Source organism: Alexandromys fortis, unplaced genomic scaffold, assembly GCF_014885135.2.
Source record: "Alexandromys fortis isolate MF-2015 unplaced genomic scaffold, M_Fortis_MF-2015_v1.1 scaffold_120, whole genome shotgun sequence".
Lineage (NCBI taxonomy): Eukaryota > Metazoa > Chordata > Mammalia > Rodentia > Cricetidae > Alexandromys > Alexandromys fortis.
In genome coordinates, this window is record NW_026067999.1 from 2904219 (window position 1) to 2921616 (window position 17398).

Sequence of the window (17398 nt, forward strand, 5' to 3'; positions counted from 1 at the left end):
ATTTTTTGAAAAAAGAAAACAAACATCTTTTTCATTTTGCATACCAATCCCAGTTCCCACTCCCTCCCCTCCTCCCATTCCTTCCACCCCACCCCCATCCACTTCCCAGAGAGGGCAAGGCACATTACTCCAAGGAAGTGGCACTAGGATCTGTCGCTGCTGCTTGTACTGGCTTTTTGGAACTCATTCTCTCTGGTTGGATACCTTGCTCAGCCTGGATATAGTGGGGAGGGCCTTGGTCTCTGAATCTTTTACAGGCCTTTGGAAGTCTGCTCCTCATACTGAGTCATTGTGCCCAGCTTTAACACAAGGGAGGTGCTTAGTCTTATTGCAACTTGATGTGGCCTGTTTTGTTGATACTCAAAGAAGACCTGTCCTTTCTTAAACATAAATGGAGGAGGAGCGGATTGGGGGGTGAGAACAGAAGGGGTGTCGGGGGAGGAACCGGGATGAGAGGGAGGGAAGAGAAACTGTGGCCAGGATGTAAAAGAAATAAAAAATAAATGTATATAAAAAAGTTTTACTCATTGAGGATATGAATACTAACCTGTCTCATAAAAATTTTCCTTAAACAAGCACCTCCTTGTTTTGCTTTGTGGATTCAAGTTGGACGGTTTCCATGTCACTTTTTAGATCTCATATAAAAATATTATTCATGCTCTTATTTTGCTCACCCAGTTTCACTGTTCTTTGTTTTGTTTTGTTTTCAAGACAGGATCTCACTATGTAGCTCTGATTGTCCTGGAACTCGCTAGGCCAGGGTGACCTTTACTGTTCTTCTGAAACTTAATAATATTTATTTCTTCTGGCTGAGTATGGTGGTGCACACCTTTAATCTCAGTACTCAGGAAGCAGAGGCAGGAAGATCTCTGTAAATTTGAGGCCAGCCTGGTCTATACAGTGAGTTCCAAGCTAGCCAGAGCTACATAGTGAGACTTTGTTTCAAAAGCTTTAGTGTTTGAAAAGTTCACATATTTATACAATGTATTTTGATCATATCATTCCAATCTTAACCCTCCTCCAGCTAGTGCTCCCACCTCACACCCTCTCTCTAATTTGTCCCTAAGGACCTTCTGAGTGTGGTCAGTGTTACCCATATGGACACGGGTATGTTGCCCATATGGACACGGGTATGTTGCCATTTAAAGATGAGCGGCTCTCCCTCCTTCGGCAAACATCGAGTGCTAATAACCTCTCTGCTAAGAGTAAAGCCTCGGGACACCCTCATGCTTTACTGTTTTTCCTTATTTCTTTCACCCCGTTAACAAAAGAGCCCTTTGGGTGGATAAGGCAAAAATATAACTGATTTTGTTTAACAAAAGGGGAGAAATAAAGGTTTATGGACTTAAGTATCTTGCCCAAATCACATAGCACTAAACCATGTTCATGGGTTATGTTGGAGGATTACTAGTGACTGGTCACATGTGGGTTATGTGTGTGAGTGCACATGTGTGTGCAGGTGCTTGTGCCTCTATGTACACATGTGGAGACCAGGGGAGGACATAGGGGGCTTCTGCGCTATCACTCTCTACCCTGTTCCTCTCACCGGACCTGGAAGTCAGCACTGTTTTTAAAGCTAGGCTGCCTGGTCCTAAGCTCCAGGGATCCCTGCCTCTGCTCCCAGCATTGGGATTACAGGTGAACATGGCTATACGTGGCTTTTATGTGGGCGCTGGGCATCTGAACTCAGGTCGTCATGCTTGTGCGGCAAGCGCTTTATCCAAGCATCCAACTTCCAAGTCCCCCCACCCCCACATACATGCTTTTAATTAAAAATTGCACCCATTAGGGCCAGAGGGATGGCTCAGCAGTGAAAGTACTTACTCTTCCGAGGACCTGGATTTGGTTGCCAGCACCCACATGGTATCTCACAACTATCTGTAACTCCAGTTCCAGGCAATATACTCAGGCATATAATTATACACAGAAATTAAATAAATATCTAAAAATTCCATCCATTTTGTGTGTGTGTGTGTATGTGTGTGTATGTGTGTGTGTGTGTGTGTGTGTGTGTGAGAGAGAGAGAGAGAGAGAGAGGGAGGGAGGGAGAGAGAGAGAGAGAGAGAGAGAGAGAGAGAGAGAGAACACATGTAATTATCAGAGGACAATTTCCAGAAGCAAGTTCTCTCTTATCACAGTGAGGGTCTCAGGCGTTGAACCATTGAACTTGGGTCATAACGCTTGGCAGCAAGTGCCCTTATCTGTTGAGCCATCTTAACAACTATCATTTTGTTATTTTGAGATGGGAGTCTCTGTAGTCCAAATTGACCTTGAACTTGCTACGTAAGCTGAGGCCAGCCTTGAACTGCTAATTTCCTGCTCCTGTCTCTCAATAGCTAACGTTGCAAGCTAAGTCACCTTGTCCGGTCTCGTTTCTGTTTTGATTACTTTGGTTCGCCCTTTATCTTACTCCTGTTCAAAATGCTTCATCATCAGCTTCGCTTCCTGGAATAATTGGAGCATATCATGCCAGGTGTGCACTCTAGACAGGGCAGGACCCGGGAGGGGGGGACTGAAGAGTGTTTGGGGTGGTTGCCAGGATGACGGCCGGGGTAAGCCAAGCACAGCCCTGAACACCGCAGGCAGCGGTGCAGAGGACACGCAGAATCTTCGACAGTTGGGGTGTGTTTCACAACCGGAGAGGTTGAAAGGGTAGCTTGTTTTGCTTGAGAATTTAGATAGCCCTGTGGATAACTGCCTGCTGCAAATTCCTGCGCTGTGAGCTGAGTGGAGTCCTGGCTTTTTCCCTTGGGCTTTTCTTGTCCTTGGTGCAGAGTGTGCCTCAGAGGATCTAGAAAAGCCACATCCAGAAGGGTAACTCTCCTCATTCTGGAACCAAGACCAGTTGAGAAGAAGAAAACCCCTGTTTCCTGTTCAAACCGAGAATCAGATCATGTCACTTCCCTTTCTTAAACATGCCCCATTTATTTCTCCCAGGGAAGAAGCCCAAGTACCTCCAACGTGCGAAAGTCCCACACTGTCTGTTCTGAACGCCTATAAACTCTTCCCCTCTTCCCAGCACAAACATGGTGACCCACGGGGTAAAGGCAGACCATCGGTATAACAAACATGTGCCCAGTTACTGTCTTCACTGAGCCACTCTAGAGTAACCTGATAGAGGATTAAGGGAACCTGCTCTCTGGGATGGCTGGGAGCCAGGGACAGAGGTTTTCACTCTTCTCATGTTATAGATATAATGGGGGTGGACTTGGTTGCCTGGGGAATTAATGTTCTTATACTAGCAATAGAAGAGGCACATGAGGCGGGGTGGGTGTGGGGAGCCAGAGCTGGCTGTTGTCAGGGCTCAGATTGGAGTACTGTTTATCTGGGACTCTGGCCTTCCATGTTCTCTCACTCTAATGAGAGCTGGACTCAAACCCTCTGAGCCAAGGAGCAATCCAATGGAACCTCCCAGAAAGGCAGTGTCCACGACCTCCTTCAGTAATGTGTTTCAGTGTTTACAGCTGTCAAGCGAGTCTCCCTCAGGGTTCAGCATGAGCTTGTGCAGCGTCCTCTCTGTCATTTCCTCCTGTTCCTGTCTCCAGAGATGCTTCGGGATCTGGTCAATGTCTTTTCTGTGTTGACGTCAGCAAGCTCCAAAGCAAAAGTCCAATGCTATTTCCATCTATTTTTTTTTTAAAATTATACTTATTTTCTCCTTCAAAAAAATCATACTCATTTTTCTGAGTCTCTCACCTCCTTCCTCAGGAACAGGTTGAAGCTCGTTTCCCCTGCCGGGTCACCCAGATGAGGCACTAACGAAAATGCCGAACGTTAAAATACGGCTTGGAGCACTCAGGGAGGGATCATTGATTGACACACACTAAAGCAGCAGTAAAAGGATCTGGCACAAAGCAAGCACTCAATGGCTTTTGGGCATTCCTGTTCTCAGCAGCAGCAGTAGCAGATTGTGGGATTCCGCTCTTCATCTCCCTCGGAAAATCTATTTGACTCCTTCAACGTCTCCCGATACTCTATCAGGGAAGGTCTTGTAACTCTACAGCTCGGAGCTCAGCCACGTCATGGTTTATCTCCATCATCTGAAAGCAATCTTCCAACAACAGAATCAGTTTGTTCTGTGTGCTTTCTCTTCTCTTATCTACTGCAAGTATTAGTGCTGGTCCACACACTGGAAGGGGGGATTTGCACACCTGGGAAAGAACTGGATGGTGCTCTGTAGCCAGAGCTTTGTCTTCCCGGGTTCTTTTCTGATTATATCAGATCCAGTGAGCACGCAGAGGCTTGAGTATGATGCTGATGCAACTAAGGCGGAAGAGCCCCAGGATGGGGGTGAAAGTCACATACCCGATCATGCACATTTTACCTTGTGTGTCTGAAGTTCTCCAGAACCCTGACGTCAAATTTGGGATACAGTCTCTGTAGAAGCGGTTCCTCAGAATGTTCATACAGTGGGTGCAATAAGTTGATTCCTTATACTACTTCATATGAAAGACATCCCTTTCTGTTTCCTTAAGACAGAGCCAAGGCTGTGGCTGGAGTGATGGATCAGTGGTTAAGAACACTTATTGCTCTCGAAGAGCATGTGGGTTCAGTTCCCAGAACCCATTCTGGCAGCACACAGCTGCCTGCAGCTCCACTTTCAGAGGATCTGACACCATTTCCTGATTTCCATCAAGACCTTCATGCACATGGTACAAATAAATCCATCCAGGTACCCAAACACATTAAAAAAGAGCTACTCCCACCTGGAACGGAGACACTATCTCCACCTGGCATTTGTTTTCCAAAGGAAAAATTAGATTTTTTCCCCCCCAGTGGAGTCTCACTGGTTATAGCAACCACACTTGAGGGTAGATCTCACGGCCAGTAGTATATGGTCAACACAAAATGAACTCAGTGGTACGTTTGTAGACTTTTTATCTCATATTACTTTGTTTGGGCCTTTTTTTGTTTTATTTTTTTATTTTTTTATTTTTGCTTGTATGTCATGATTTCTGATTTTGTGTTTTTATGAGTTATCTTTTTGTATATATGTGTATTCCTTAGGTTTTTTTTAAATCTGGCTTGTTTGTTTGTCTTATTTGTTTGTTTGTTTGTTTTCTAAAGAGAAAGAGAAAGAAAGGGCATGGAGTTGGGCAGGTTGGAAGTGGGCAGGGGATCTGGGAAGAGCTGGAGGGTAAAATGTGATCAGATTTTTTTGTATGAAATATTTTCAAAGAATATAAAAGACAGAACCAGATCTAGTTAGATATCTACCACACTTCATCATGAATCAAATGGAAATCTTGGTTAATAACAAATTATTTTAGTTCTCTTAAAATACTTCCTTGACTCAAAAATTTTATGAAAGGACAGGAAGATTTGTGAGAAGAAATGGTTTCTCTTCTGTACTGCCATTTATGCACGTGACACCTGAAATCAGTGCAGCCGTCTTATGACAACTATAGGAGCTTTTTCATCAGAATCAAAGTCAACATGGGGAAGGTGGCACAACAGAAAGATGGAAGAGAATTGAGTCTTTGATAACACAGAGCCACTATATTAACTTTTGATTTAATGTATCATGGTATCTTGTTCCTGTGAACTCATAGCTTTTTTTTGTTTTGTTTTGTTTTTTTTTTTTTTGTTTTTTCGAGACAGGGTTTCTCTGTAGCTTGGAGCCTGTCCTGGAACTAGCTCTTGTACACTAGGCTGGTCTCGAACTCACAGAGATCTGCCTGCCTCTGCCTCCCGAGTGCTGGGATTAAAGGCGTGCACCACAACTGCCCGGCTATGATAGCTATTTTTATAGCTCAACTCGGTCAGTTTTGACTTTTTCTTTAGTTGTATCTCAAAAGCATCCCAACCAGAAAGCTTCATTAAAAAGTTTGCCGAGTCAGATGAGGGTCATGCCTTTAATCCCAGCACTTGGGAAGCAGAAGCAGGCAGGTTTCTGTAGGCCATCTTTGTAGTGAGTTTCAGGACAGTCAGGGCTAGATAGTGAGATCCTGTCTTAGAAACAAACCAAAAGATTTCAGTAAAGTTACTCACGTATCATCAGCTAGCTTTTCAAATCTATGGTTTGAAACAACAGTTATGAATTCAGCACACAATTCTGTAGGTTGACAGTTTGGTCTGAAATTAATGCAGAAGCTCTTCTGGACTGTCTGACTTCTTCCATGTAGCTCTGATCAGAGTACAAGAAGACTAGGGGCTAGCTGGTCTAGGATGGGCTCTGCTTGGTTACTTCATCTCTGCTCCAATGGTCTGTTACATTCCTGGAGTTCAGTTTAGAAAAGAGAGAGAGAGAGAGAGAGAGAGAGAGAGAGAGAGAGAGAGAGAGAATGAATATTGGTGTGGCAAGTCATTCTGTATATATGTTGCTTCTGCTTTTATTGGTTAATAAAGAAGCTGCTTTTGGCGAATAGAAAAATAGCATGATTGTAAAATGCTTCACATAGAATCTTGTGCATAAATATTAACACTTATTTGTGACGTACAAAGACAGTCCCGTTCTGTACTAATGCCCTAGAATTTTCTCTCTCCTCTCTTGACCTCCCCTTTCCTTTCACATCTGTTAAATAAAAACTAAGAAATTTGTTAGCTGCTTGGCACTGCACACCCCTCCACTTCTCTTGGATAGCTTGACAGTTTGTACAGAGATTCTCCATCACTGTTAAGAGGTCATGCGAGCCCTGTGGAGCTCTCCAGGGTGCTCTGCCTTCAAGGCCCAGTGCCTGATGGTTGTCTTGGAACCTGACTTAGCCTTGCCTTATGATTCCTGGTTTTAATTTTTGGTGGGACAGATTATGAATCCCATGATTCTGCTTCTGCCAGCCTTCCCTGCCCCAGCAGCTTTCTCTTTAGAAAAGAGACAGGGCTGGAATTCCTTAATGGCAATAGAGTTTTTCCCTCCCTCACTTTTCTACACTTTTCCAAGAAGTAAGTTTCTTTCTTTTAAAAACTCTTTATTTTTATTTATGTGTATCTCTGCTGTAAAAATGTGCACCATGTGCATGCAATGCCTGTGGAGACCAGAAGAGGGCATTGATCCCATGGAACTGAAGTTAGAGGCAGGTGTGAATCACCATTTAGATGCTGGGAACAGAACCTGGATTTTTTTTATTGAAAAAAATTTCGCCTCCTCCCAGTCTCCCATTTCCCTCCCCCTCCCCCTCCTCTTCCCCTCCCCCACTCTTCTCCCCCTCCCTCTCCAGTCTGAAGAGCAGTCAGGGTTCCCTGCCCTGTGGAAAGTCCAATGTCCTCCCCACTCCAACCAGGTCTAGGAAGGTGAGCATCCAAACTGACTAGGCTCCCACAAAGCCAGAACATGAAGTAGGATCAAAACCCAGTGCCATTGTCCTTGGCTTCTCATCAGCTCTCATTGTCTGCCATGTTCAGAGAGTCCATTTTTATCCCATGCTTTTTCAGTCCCAGTCCAGCTGGCCTTGGTGAGCTCCCAATAGATCAGCCCCACTGTCTCAGTGAGTGGGTGCACCCCTCGCAGTCCTGACTTCCTGAGTGAGGTAACCCAGACCCAAAAAGATGAACATGGGATGTGCTCACTCATAATTGGTTTCTAACCATAAATAAAGAACATTGAATATATAATTTGTGATCCTAAAGAAGCTAAATAAGAAGGTGAACCCAAAGAAAAACATATAGTTATCCTCCTGGATATGGGAAGTAGACAAGATTGCCGGGCAAAAAACTGGGATCTTGGGGGTGGGGTGGGATGGGGGTAAGGAGATATGGGGAGAGAAAACTGAGAAGGGAAGGATGGGGGGAACTTGGTGAAATGGGATGGTTGGGATAAGGGAAGGGTGGATATGGGAGCAGGGAAGTATATATCTTAATTAAGGGAGCCATCTTAGGGTTGGCAAGAGACTTGATTCTAGAGTGGTTCCCAGGTGTCCAGGGAGATGTCCCCAGTTAGTTCCTTGGGCAGCTGAGGATAGGGAACCTGAAATGGCCCTATCCTATAGCCATACTGATGAATATCTTGCATATCACCATAGAACCTTCATCTGGCGATGGATGGAGATAGAGACAGAGACCCACATTGGAGAACTGGAATGAGCTCCCAAGGTCCCAATGAGAAACAGAAGGAGGGAGAACATGAGCAAGGAACCTGGACTTTTTTGCATGGGCAAGCAAGGGCTCTTAAGTACTGAGGCATCTTTCCAGCCCTGAGAGAAGCATATTTCTTTTTGGCACCTATACTGCCTCTAGAGTGCCTTATGTTCTCAAATATCACAGATCATCCAGAAATATCTTATGAAAATAATTCTTGACTGTTAAGCTCATACAGATTTGTGTGGAACTTGAGCCTAAAGACTTTTTGAACAAATGATCAGATAGGATCACTGAGTCAGCTTGCAAAGATTACCAGTGACCTGTACCTTATTCCTGCTCCTCTGATAATTTGGGAGTGAGATTTAGTATTGATCTAGAGAACACCAAAAATGAATGAGTGAATGAATGAATGAATAAAGCTTTGGATAATAGCACTACCAAATCTAGTGAAAAGGCTTAGTAACTAGGAGAATTGTTTGGAGAATTCTTCTAAGTGTGTTCTAAAATTTTTAATTTTCACAGTTGCTTAGTGGTTTCATCTTTGTAACAATTGTAGTGGCTTTGTTTGCTTTTCCACTAATGTTGAAACATTAAAAATCACTGAGACATAAAAATGGCATCTTGTTGCATAATGTCATTATCCAATTTCTAAGTCAGTATGGTCCTGATTCCTTTCTTGGAAGCATAAAAATTAAAGTTATTAAGTTACAATATTTTGACTATTTCCAAAAAATGTAGACTACTGCCTTGAAAACAATATTGTGCAATTTCTACTAATCCTATTTCTTAATCAAGTATGATTCCTGGTAAGATTGAAAAAAGGCTAGCATATCTTACAATGGAGAGTTTTGAGTATTAAACAGAATGTTAAATCTCTTACCCAATTTACTCCTAGTTTTTATTATATTTATATTCATAATGACAACACATCTCCAGTACTGTAAAGGCTTAGAGATATTGGCTTAAACAATAAGAAGACTCCAAGGCATCAGAAACGTCTTATAATTTCAAGTTATGTATTTATGTGGGTGTTGAAGCCCATAACTTTAACTTACGACTTTTAGACTAGTCCTCTTTGAAGTTAGGGTATTATGATTCTGAAAAGTTAGAAAGTGACTTATTCACTCCCCATCTCTTCAGTTTTGGGAAATGGAGTGATTCCAGGTGATCCTATAATCAATCACCCATATTTCCCTCACATCTCCCCCATTTGCCTTCGATGGGAAAAGCTGCAGGTGGATAACCATTAGCAGCCTTGGGCACAGCATTAGTTTTACAAGATAATGTAGACTTTAGCTTTCTTCTAGATTCTAGAAGAAAATTTTGGATTTCTGATTCAGCTTCTTTCTCTGGCATTCTAGACAAGACCCACAAGTTTCACTCAGATCTTCCCCCTGATTGCATTAGCTCTTCGGAAGTCTCATGTCCTTGAAGCTTATAATTGTCACAGCATCATTGCTTTTCTTATCTGAGATACTGTGTGTGAGAGGGACACACATGGGGGAGAACTCTATACATTGCAGAGTTATTTTCACATCCAGTGTATTCTCAATAACCGCCTTCTTCTCTTTAAGGACTTTAGTACTAAGCTATGGCATCATCACGAACTTTGACTTTATTGGGGGACTTTTCAGCATATTAATCATACCTTTTACTTTAAATCAACTGCTCAACCACATAAAAAAGGACTTGGTGACATAATTATCCCATGATGGACAGAACTGCAGCTTCAAAGGAGGAGTAGAATTCTGGGTCATACGTGTCAGAGAACCCCATATATCTTGTGATTCATAGGGTTACCTATGCTTCTATAATTGTCAGCTATTTAGTATGAAGTAAATACACCCATTCCAGTCCCGAACTCGTTGCTAGCAGGTGTGGCACCTCTCACAGCTGCAGGTCATAACTATTACATCCTTGTTCTTCTCCCACAAGGTGAATGGAGGAACAAGCACATACAACACGGCTGCTAGAGAAACTTTTCCGGTTAGCCACTATGCTAGCTTATTTGTGCTGTAGTTAGATCACTATCTCATCTTTTCTAGAGCTGACGGAGGATCACAACAATGGCAGGGACTCCTTATTTCTTACAGAGTCAGAATAGTTGTACATCTTTGTAGGGTACATTGTGGCAATGCAATGCATATATACAGTGTGTAGTAATCGAATCATGGTGAGAAGCACTTTTTCTCTATTCAATTTTCAATCAACTTTATGTTTGGGGGAAATTCTTCCACTGTTAGTCATTTCAAAAAATATCATAGATGGCTTTAACTAAAAATTATCCTACCATGCTAAATAGTTGGAAGTAATTTCCCCATTCTGTGTTTCAGTGGTCCTTATTGAGTTTGTTGTCTGTCCATCTCTGTCCTCCCCAACTCTTGTGACCACTAGTCCACCCTGTTCTTCTGGAAGATTGAGTTTAAGTTTATTTATTGGTTTCTACAGATATCTGAAAGTATGACCTCTGTCTGTCTGTCTGCCTTTTGTCCTTCCTTCCTTCCTTCCTTCCTTCCTTCCTTCCTTCCTTTCTTTTTTCTTTCTGCTTCTGGATTATTTCCCTTAATAGAATGTTCTCCCTGGGATGGACTCACCTTTTTCTTGTTTTTGTTTAAAGTAAACACTTTAAAAACTATTTTTATTTATGTGTCTGTGACTGTATGCCTCGTATTTTTGAGAGTGTTTTGTTTTGCTATTACTATTAGAAAATTACCTTCTGTTTTGTCTAAGGATTCTGACAAACACACTTGTGGGAAAATAAATGCTAGTTTATGGCTATAAGTGGCACAGTACTAAATAAGAATGAAGAATGAAGAATCAATGGATTTTTTTTAAAAAAAAAAAACTTAAAAAAAGAAAAGACTTAAATGAATGATTACATTTAATAAGTTTTTCTTTTTATTTTAAATTTTTTATTCATTTTAACATACCAACCACAGTTCTCCCTCCCTCCTCTTTTCCCGCTCCCCTCACCTCCCCACATCCCCCCCATTCACTCCTCAGAAGGGGTAAAGCCTCCCATGGGGAGTCAACAAAGCCTGGAACATCAATTTGAGGAAGGACCAAGCCCCTTCCTCTGCATCAAGGCTGAGCAAGGTATCCCACCACAGGGAATGGCTTCCAAAAGTCCAGTTCATGTACCAGGGATAGATCCTGGTCCCACTGCCAGGGGCCCCACAAACAGACCGAGCCACACAACTGTCACCCACATGCTGAGGACCTAGTTTGGTCCCATGCAGGCTCCCCAGTTGTTGGTCCAAAGTAAGTGCGCTCCCATGACTTTGGGCCAGCTGTCTCCTGTGGTCTTGACCCCCCTTGTTTATATAAATCCTCCTCCATCTCTTCAACTGGACTTCAGGCTCTGCATCTGCTTCCATCAGTTACTGGCTGAACGTTCATATTTGTCTATCTGGTTCTGTGTTACCTCTCAGGATTTTTTTTCTAGTTCCATCTATTTGCCTGCAAATTTCATGATGTCATCGTTTTTGCAGTTGAGTAACACTCCATTGTGTGAATGTACCACATTTTCTTTATCCATTCTTTGGGTGAGAGGCATCTAGGTTGTTTCTAGGTTCTGGTCACTAAGAATAATGCTGCTATGAACATAGTTGAGCTGGTGTCCTTGTGGTATGATTGAGCAACCTTTGAGTATATGCCCAAGAGTGGTATCATTGGGTCTTGAGGTAGATTGATTTCCAAGTTCCTGAGAAACTGCCATGCTGATTTCCAAAGTGACTATACAAGTTTGCACTCCCACCAGCAGTGGAGGAGTGTTCCACTTACTCCACATCCTTTCCTGCATAAGCTGTCATCCGTGTTTTTGATCTTAGCCATCCTGACAGGTGTAAGATGGTATCTTAGAGTCATTTTGACTTGCATTTTGACTGATGACTAAGGATGTTGCAAATGAAAGTTATTAATGAAATCAACTGTGAAAATTTCCATATGTTTTATATCACTCATTGATATCCCAGTTTCATAGTCGGCAATGAGTTTGGTGTCATGGTAACTGTGGCATGAAGATATCTCATCTCATTCATTGTCTGAGGGCGCTCACTCTTCTTGCTGTCCAACACACTGATTGTAGGCTGGGGTATCTGGGTCAGGAGAAAGAATGACCTGCATTCAACACTTAGACTTGCAACTTCCTAAGCTAAAGACTTGCAACTTGCTAAGCTAATAGTATGATTTTGGAAGAAGTAGTTTGATGAGGTAGATATTCATTTACAAAAAGTGGTAGTAATTTCTTTCTTACAGGATCATTCGATCTCTTCAATAACTGTTGGGGTCCAAAGCCTCAACACAAATCTACCCTTCCCTAACTGTACCAATACAGAGACACACACACACAAAAAATAATGAGACACAGTTTACAGAACAATATGAAAAGGGCATCTCAGGCTTCATTCATTCCTAAAAATCACTCGCATTTATTATTCAAACACCTCCCCCCTAAACCAAGGTCAAAACTCATTAATATTCTCTTTTCCAGGGGATGTGGGAGTACCACCACACCTGCAACTCAGTCACCAGCTTAAAATCCACCCCTCTCCCCAGGCGATCTACATAATAACAAAAGAGAGGGAACAATACATTCTGAGGCCTTTGTTAGGAGGCTACAGTTTGTCTGACAGGACAGCACTGCCCTGGAAACCAAGCATGGCCAAAGAACCTGGCTACAAATATCTCGTATAAAAATACAGGCTTACAGGGGCTGGAGAGATGGCTCAGAGGTTAAGAGCACTGGCTCCAGAGGTCCTGAGTTCAATTCTCAGCAACCACATGGTGGCTCACAACCATCTGTACTGAGATCTGGCGCCCTCCTCTGGCGTATGGGCATACATCGAGGCAGAATGTTGTATACATAATAAATAAATTTAAAAAAATAAAATAAAATACAGGCCTACAAATAACAGATATCAGCCATCTAGCCCAATGTCTGGCTTAGAATAATATCTTTTTTCTTTCATGTCATCCAGCATATTAATTCAATGTAGCTCCAAACCTCATCTTGTAGAGAAGAATTTCCACTTTTTAAGGTTGCTATAAATCTCTACCATATCCACTGTTGTGATTTGCTGGCCTCGAACTCCAGCTGGTCACACTGCATTCACAGTCCAGAAGTAGAAAGAGATGAATGATGGGACCTAGGTCCCATCTTTCTTTTATTAAGTTTGAGGTACCAATCCACATGATGATTTTGCTTGCGATCATTGTAGGTCTTCGCTCCACAGTCAAACCTTGTGTCTCTTAGGTGATTTCCAACCTAGTCAAGTTGACAGTGAGGTTTAAACCATCACACTGCATATTGTTTCATTGGCTTTTAAGGGCTTTCATCTGATCTACGGCTATTCACCCTGAATCTCACACTGGCTTTTATTTGATCTCAGATGCTAAGCAGGTTTCGTACCTGAATGGGAGAAACGTGGGATTAACTAGGAGCTTTAGGAGGGGTCATCTTACACATTGCTAAGAGAGACTCTGAATGAATGGAGATGGGGGAGAAAAGTAGTAACTGGCCTTGACTAAGACCCACCGGAGACCTAAACCAGACAAGTCCTTAGATGAATGGGGATGAGTACAATGAGGTCTCCGGCGCAGTGTGTCAAGAAGATAACTACCACTGAACATTTTCTGTTGGAGCAGAAAGCATGACTCTTAGACTGGGATAGAAGCCAACAAAAGCGAAGGCTTTTCAACGATATTTAGAGACAATTAGGAAGCACTGACCAACATGGAAAAGTTTTGAGTCACCTTTAAACTTGAGCTGAGAGATGGAATCTGGCTCTAGAATGAGTCTTCTACTGTCTTTTGAATGGCCACCACTGTTGACACTTTCCTTTGCGTTGAGTCTAAGTTGCTTAACACCGATGATCTTTTATATTAGTTGCCCTTCCCAGACATGCACCTTAACATCAACTCAGTATCCCTGTGCTCCTGAGACAGTTCTAATGTGGTTGAAAACTAGTGAAGACAATTGCTACTCGGGTCAAGATGCTACAATTCTCCTGCATCATCACTGTAGGGTAAAAGACCAAGAAACCCACCCTGCTGAAACCAGAGCCAGTGAAAGAAACACACCCTGGTTCTGAGACCCGAGCCAGTGAAAGAAATGCTTTATCCCTGAACCAAGACCCAAAGAAATGCACCGTGACTCTGAAACCAGTGCCAAAGAAACACACTGTTGTTGTTCCTTTTGGAAACTACAGCTCCCAACATTCCCCTGGATTACCGCCATGACATGTGCAGGACACTTCTCCCAGATACCCTTGCGTTCCCCGTTAAAAAGCAAGTCTCTACGAGTCCCCTCTTTCTTTTTCCCCTTCCACCCTCTTGTGTCTGCACACCTGTACCTTACCTGTTGTTGCCCCTCCCCCATTAAAAGTGCACCCACGTGGGACCGCCGCGTGTCTGCGTCTCATTCCCACCCAGCTCCGCCGGGCGTGTTTTGTGTGTCTCGTGTTTGTCTCTACTCTCCACATTCACCCGCTTTAAAAAGAATAATAACTGTGTCCCTAGAATCGGAGTCAATGAAAGAAATATGCCCTAGTCCCAAAAACTAGAGCCAAAAAACTTCAAAAGGCCAGTGAAAGAAACACAGTTTGGCTTTGAAAATCAGCCATCTCTGCCCCTGACCAACTAAAACCAGCCAATCCCCCTTCTCCCTGGGAGAACTCTGCCCCTAAGAAACCTTATATAAACCCCGTGCCTGTTCAGTTTGTGGCTGCAGAGACAGCCATTCTCCTGGATTCTTCCCTCCCAATAAATCTCTTGAACTAGGAGGTTTGGATGAAGACCTTCTTTTCGCAGGAGAAAGAGACCGAGCAGAGCAGGGCTGTTATGCTTTCACTGGGGAAGCCTTCCCCTAGCAGAGCAGAATTGCTACACTCTGGAGCGCCAGAGCTGAGTTGTAACAACTTGGCTTGGGGAAGCCCTCTTCTGCCAGAGCAGCATTGTCACACTGGGGTAACCTTCCCTAGAGCAGTGCTGTAAACTGCTATCCTTACTGTGGTCTGTGCTATTCCCTGGCTCCCACTGCCAGAGCCCTCTTCCACCCGAGCTATAACACTCAATATACCCAGGCTCCGAACTGCCAGGATCCCTTTCCTTCTGAGCTGTGCCACCTCCAATCACCACGTTTATTTCACAGACGATTCCTCTAGGGAGGGCTGTTTCCATAACTTTTTTTCTTATTGGTCTATCTTTTTTGTTGTTATTTTGAGATAGGTGTAGCCCAGACTGCCAGGTAGACCAGGCTGGCCTTGAACTCAGAGATTCTGCCTTTGCTTACCGAGTGCTGGGATTAAAGGTGGACACCACCATTGCCTGGCTCTTATTTCTCTTAAGTCTGGACTAAGTAATAATTTTCAGTACACTGAGACCACTTGATTTTAATTGACAAGATATGTTTAATCAGCTGTCACATTTCCTTCCCTGCCCTTTCTGCCAAACTTCAGATTTGTCTTCTCAGCATTTTCAGTTGGGTTTCCAACTGATCTCTTAAATGCCATTGGCCTCTTAATCTTCCCTCCAAACCTGTTTACTAAAATTGACCTCAACTTTGACCTTTTCATTTGTTTGATCCCTAATACTGGTATGATCCTTCAGTTTATGAGACTTTTTTTTTAATATAGAAAATGCATTCAGAATCTAACCATGCCTTACCAATATTGCCACCACCAAGCCCTTATCATCTCCTTTTTTCTTTTTGTTTGTTGTTTTTGTTTTTTGAGACAGGGTTTCTCTGGTATCCCTGGCTGTCTTGGAATTTGCTTTATAGAGCAGGCTGACCTCGCACAGAATCTGCTTGCCTCTGCCTCCTGAGTGCTGGGATCAAAGGCGTGCGCCACCACCAACCAGTTACTCTATCATTTCTTGCTTGAATAAATGTATTCCTTGCTGATTTCTGTGTATAGTCCTGCCTTACATGGAGTGCATTCTTGGAAGAGCAGTCAAAGTGATTTCTCTCATATGTAAATGAGATCACGTCACTTTTCCTTTCTGTGTCATGGGCCTGTTTTGTGTATAATGCCTCAATTTTGGGGGAAGCTCTAAAGTTTAGAAACTTGGGGTTGCTAAGGTCCTAGATATAAATTGATATTAGTGGCCCCCCTGTTCTGGTGCTGTCCAATACATTAGTGTTACCATGGCAAGTAAGATAGAATCACAAACTTCAGACACTCATAAGTACAACTTCCCGGGAACACACAGTGTGTTCTTACAAATTAGGACTCGGATGAAAAAAATTGTCAAGTTGGTTAGTGGAGACTGGAGGAGTGGTTTGCTACAGCTGAGTATGGAAAAAACGCAAGAGTGAGCAGAAAGCACATCCTTTTTCTAAAGAACTTATGAACTTACTGTATGTGATCAATGCACAGCCAAAAAAATACACTAAGTATGTATCATTCCTGGCCATGTAAACTCTAAATTGCTCTCTTTTTTTTGTATCCCTAATATCCCTATTTTGTTCCTGTCAGAAGCATTATTCAATCAATTTTTAATATGAAGTGTCAAAGGAAATACCCTCTTTTCTTTAAAGTTTCCAGCGTGGTGAAGCAGAAGAGGGTTTCGCTCTGGTTGTGTGGCAACCTTACTGTGGCTGACTCAGTTGGAAGTACATAAGAAGTTGAGCAGTAAGGGAAACCTGGGTTTCAAAGTCTAAGTACTTTGTTCTAGCAGATTGAAGACCCACCCGAAGGTAGGAACCTATGCAAAGGGAGCTTCGGGAAGGAACCTCCTGATTATCTAGTTTTCATTGAGGTCTCAGCAGACAGCCGGTCAAAAGCAGGGAGATTTGTGGTGGGCGGGGCTCCTATGAGCTGATATTCCAAGGAGCACTATGAACTCCGAGTATGCAGGCACAGCAAAATTATTAGCAAATAAAACTACCTGGAGTCATTTCATGTAGAGCCCTGGAGTCCATGGTATGAACTAGTCAGTTAATAATATTCATCAAAGAAAAAAAAAACCAACAAAATAATCCAACCCAAAGCGATATCCAAGAGAAATCAGAATCAGTATGAAGTCTGTCCTAGAATTCTTTCCATTTGAAATAGGTGTAAAGCGTAAAACTGCTGCAGTCCAAACATCACATTTCCATTTTGCTTGTGCGGGCCTGCTTATTCTCGGAACATGCCAGACTGATGAGGACTTACTAGGTACATGAAGTCAGTAGGTAACCGAAGCTATAACGTAACAGAGAGAAGGTATCTGTCTCCTAACAGCCTGGAATCAAAATGCTGGCAGTTGTGGGAGGTGGAGATCAGTCGTGAGATCCACTAGGAAGCTGTTTCCTTAGTTATAACAAGGTTCTCAATGTTATGGTGAAGAATTTATGTGCAGAGCCTGGTGCAAAGCAAGTGTAACCACAAAGACAGTGTCT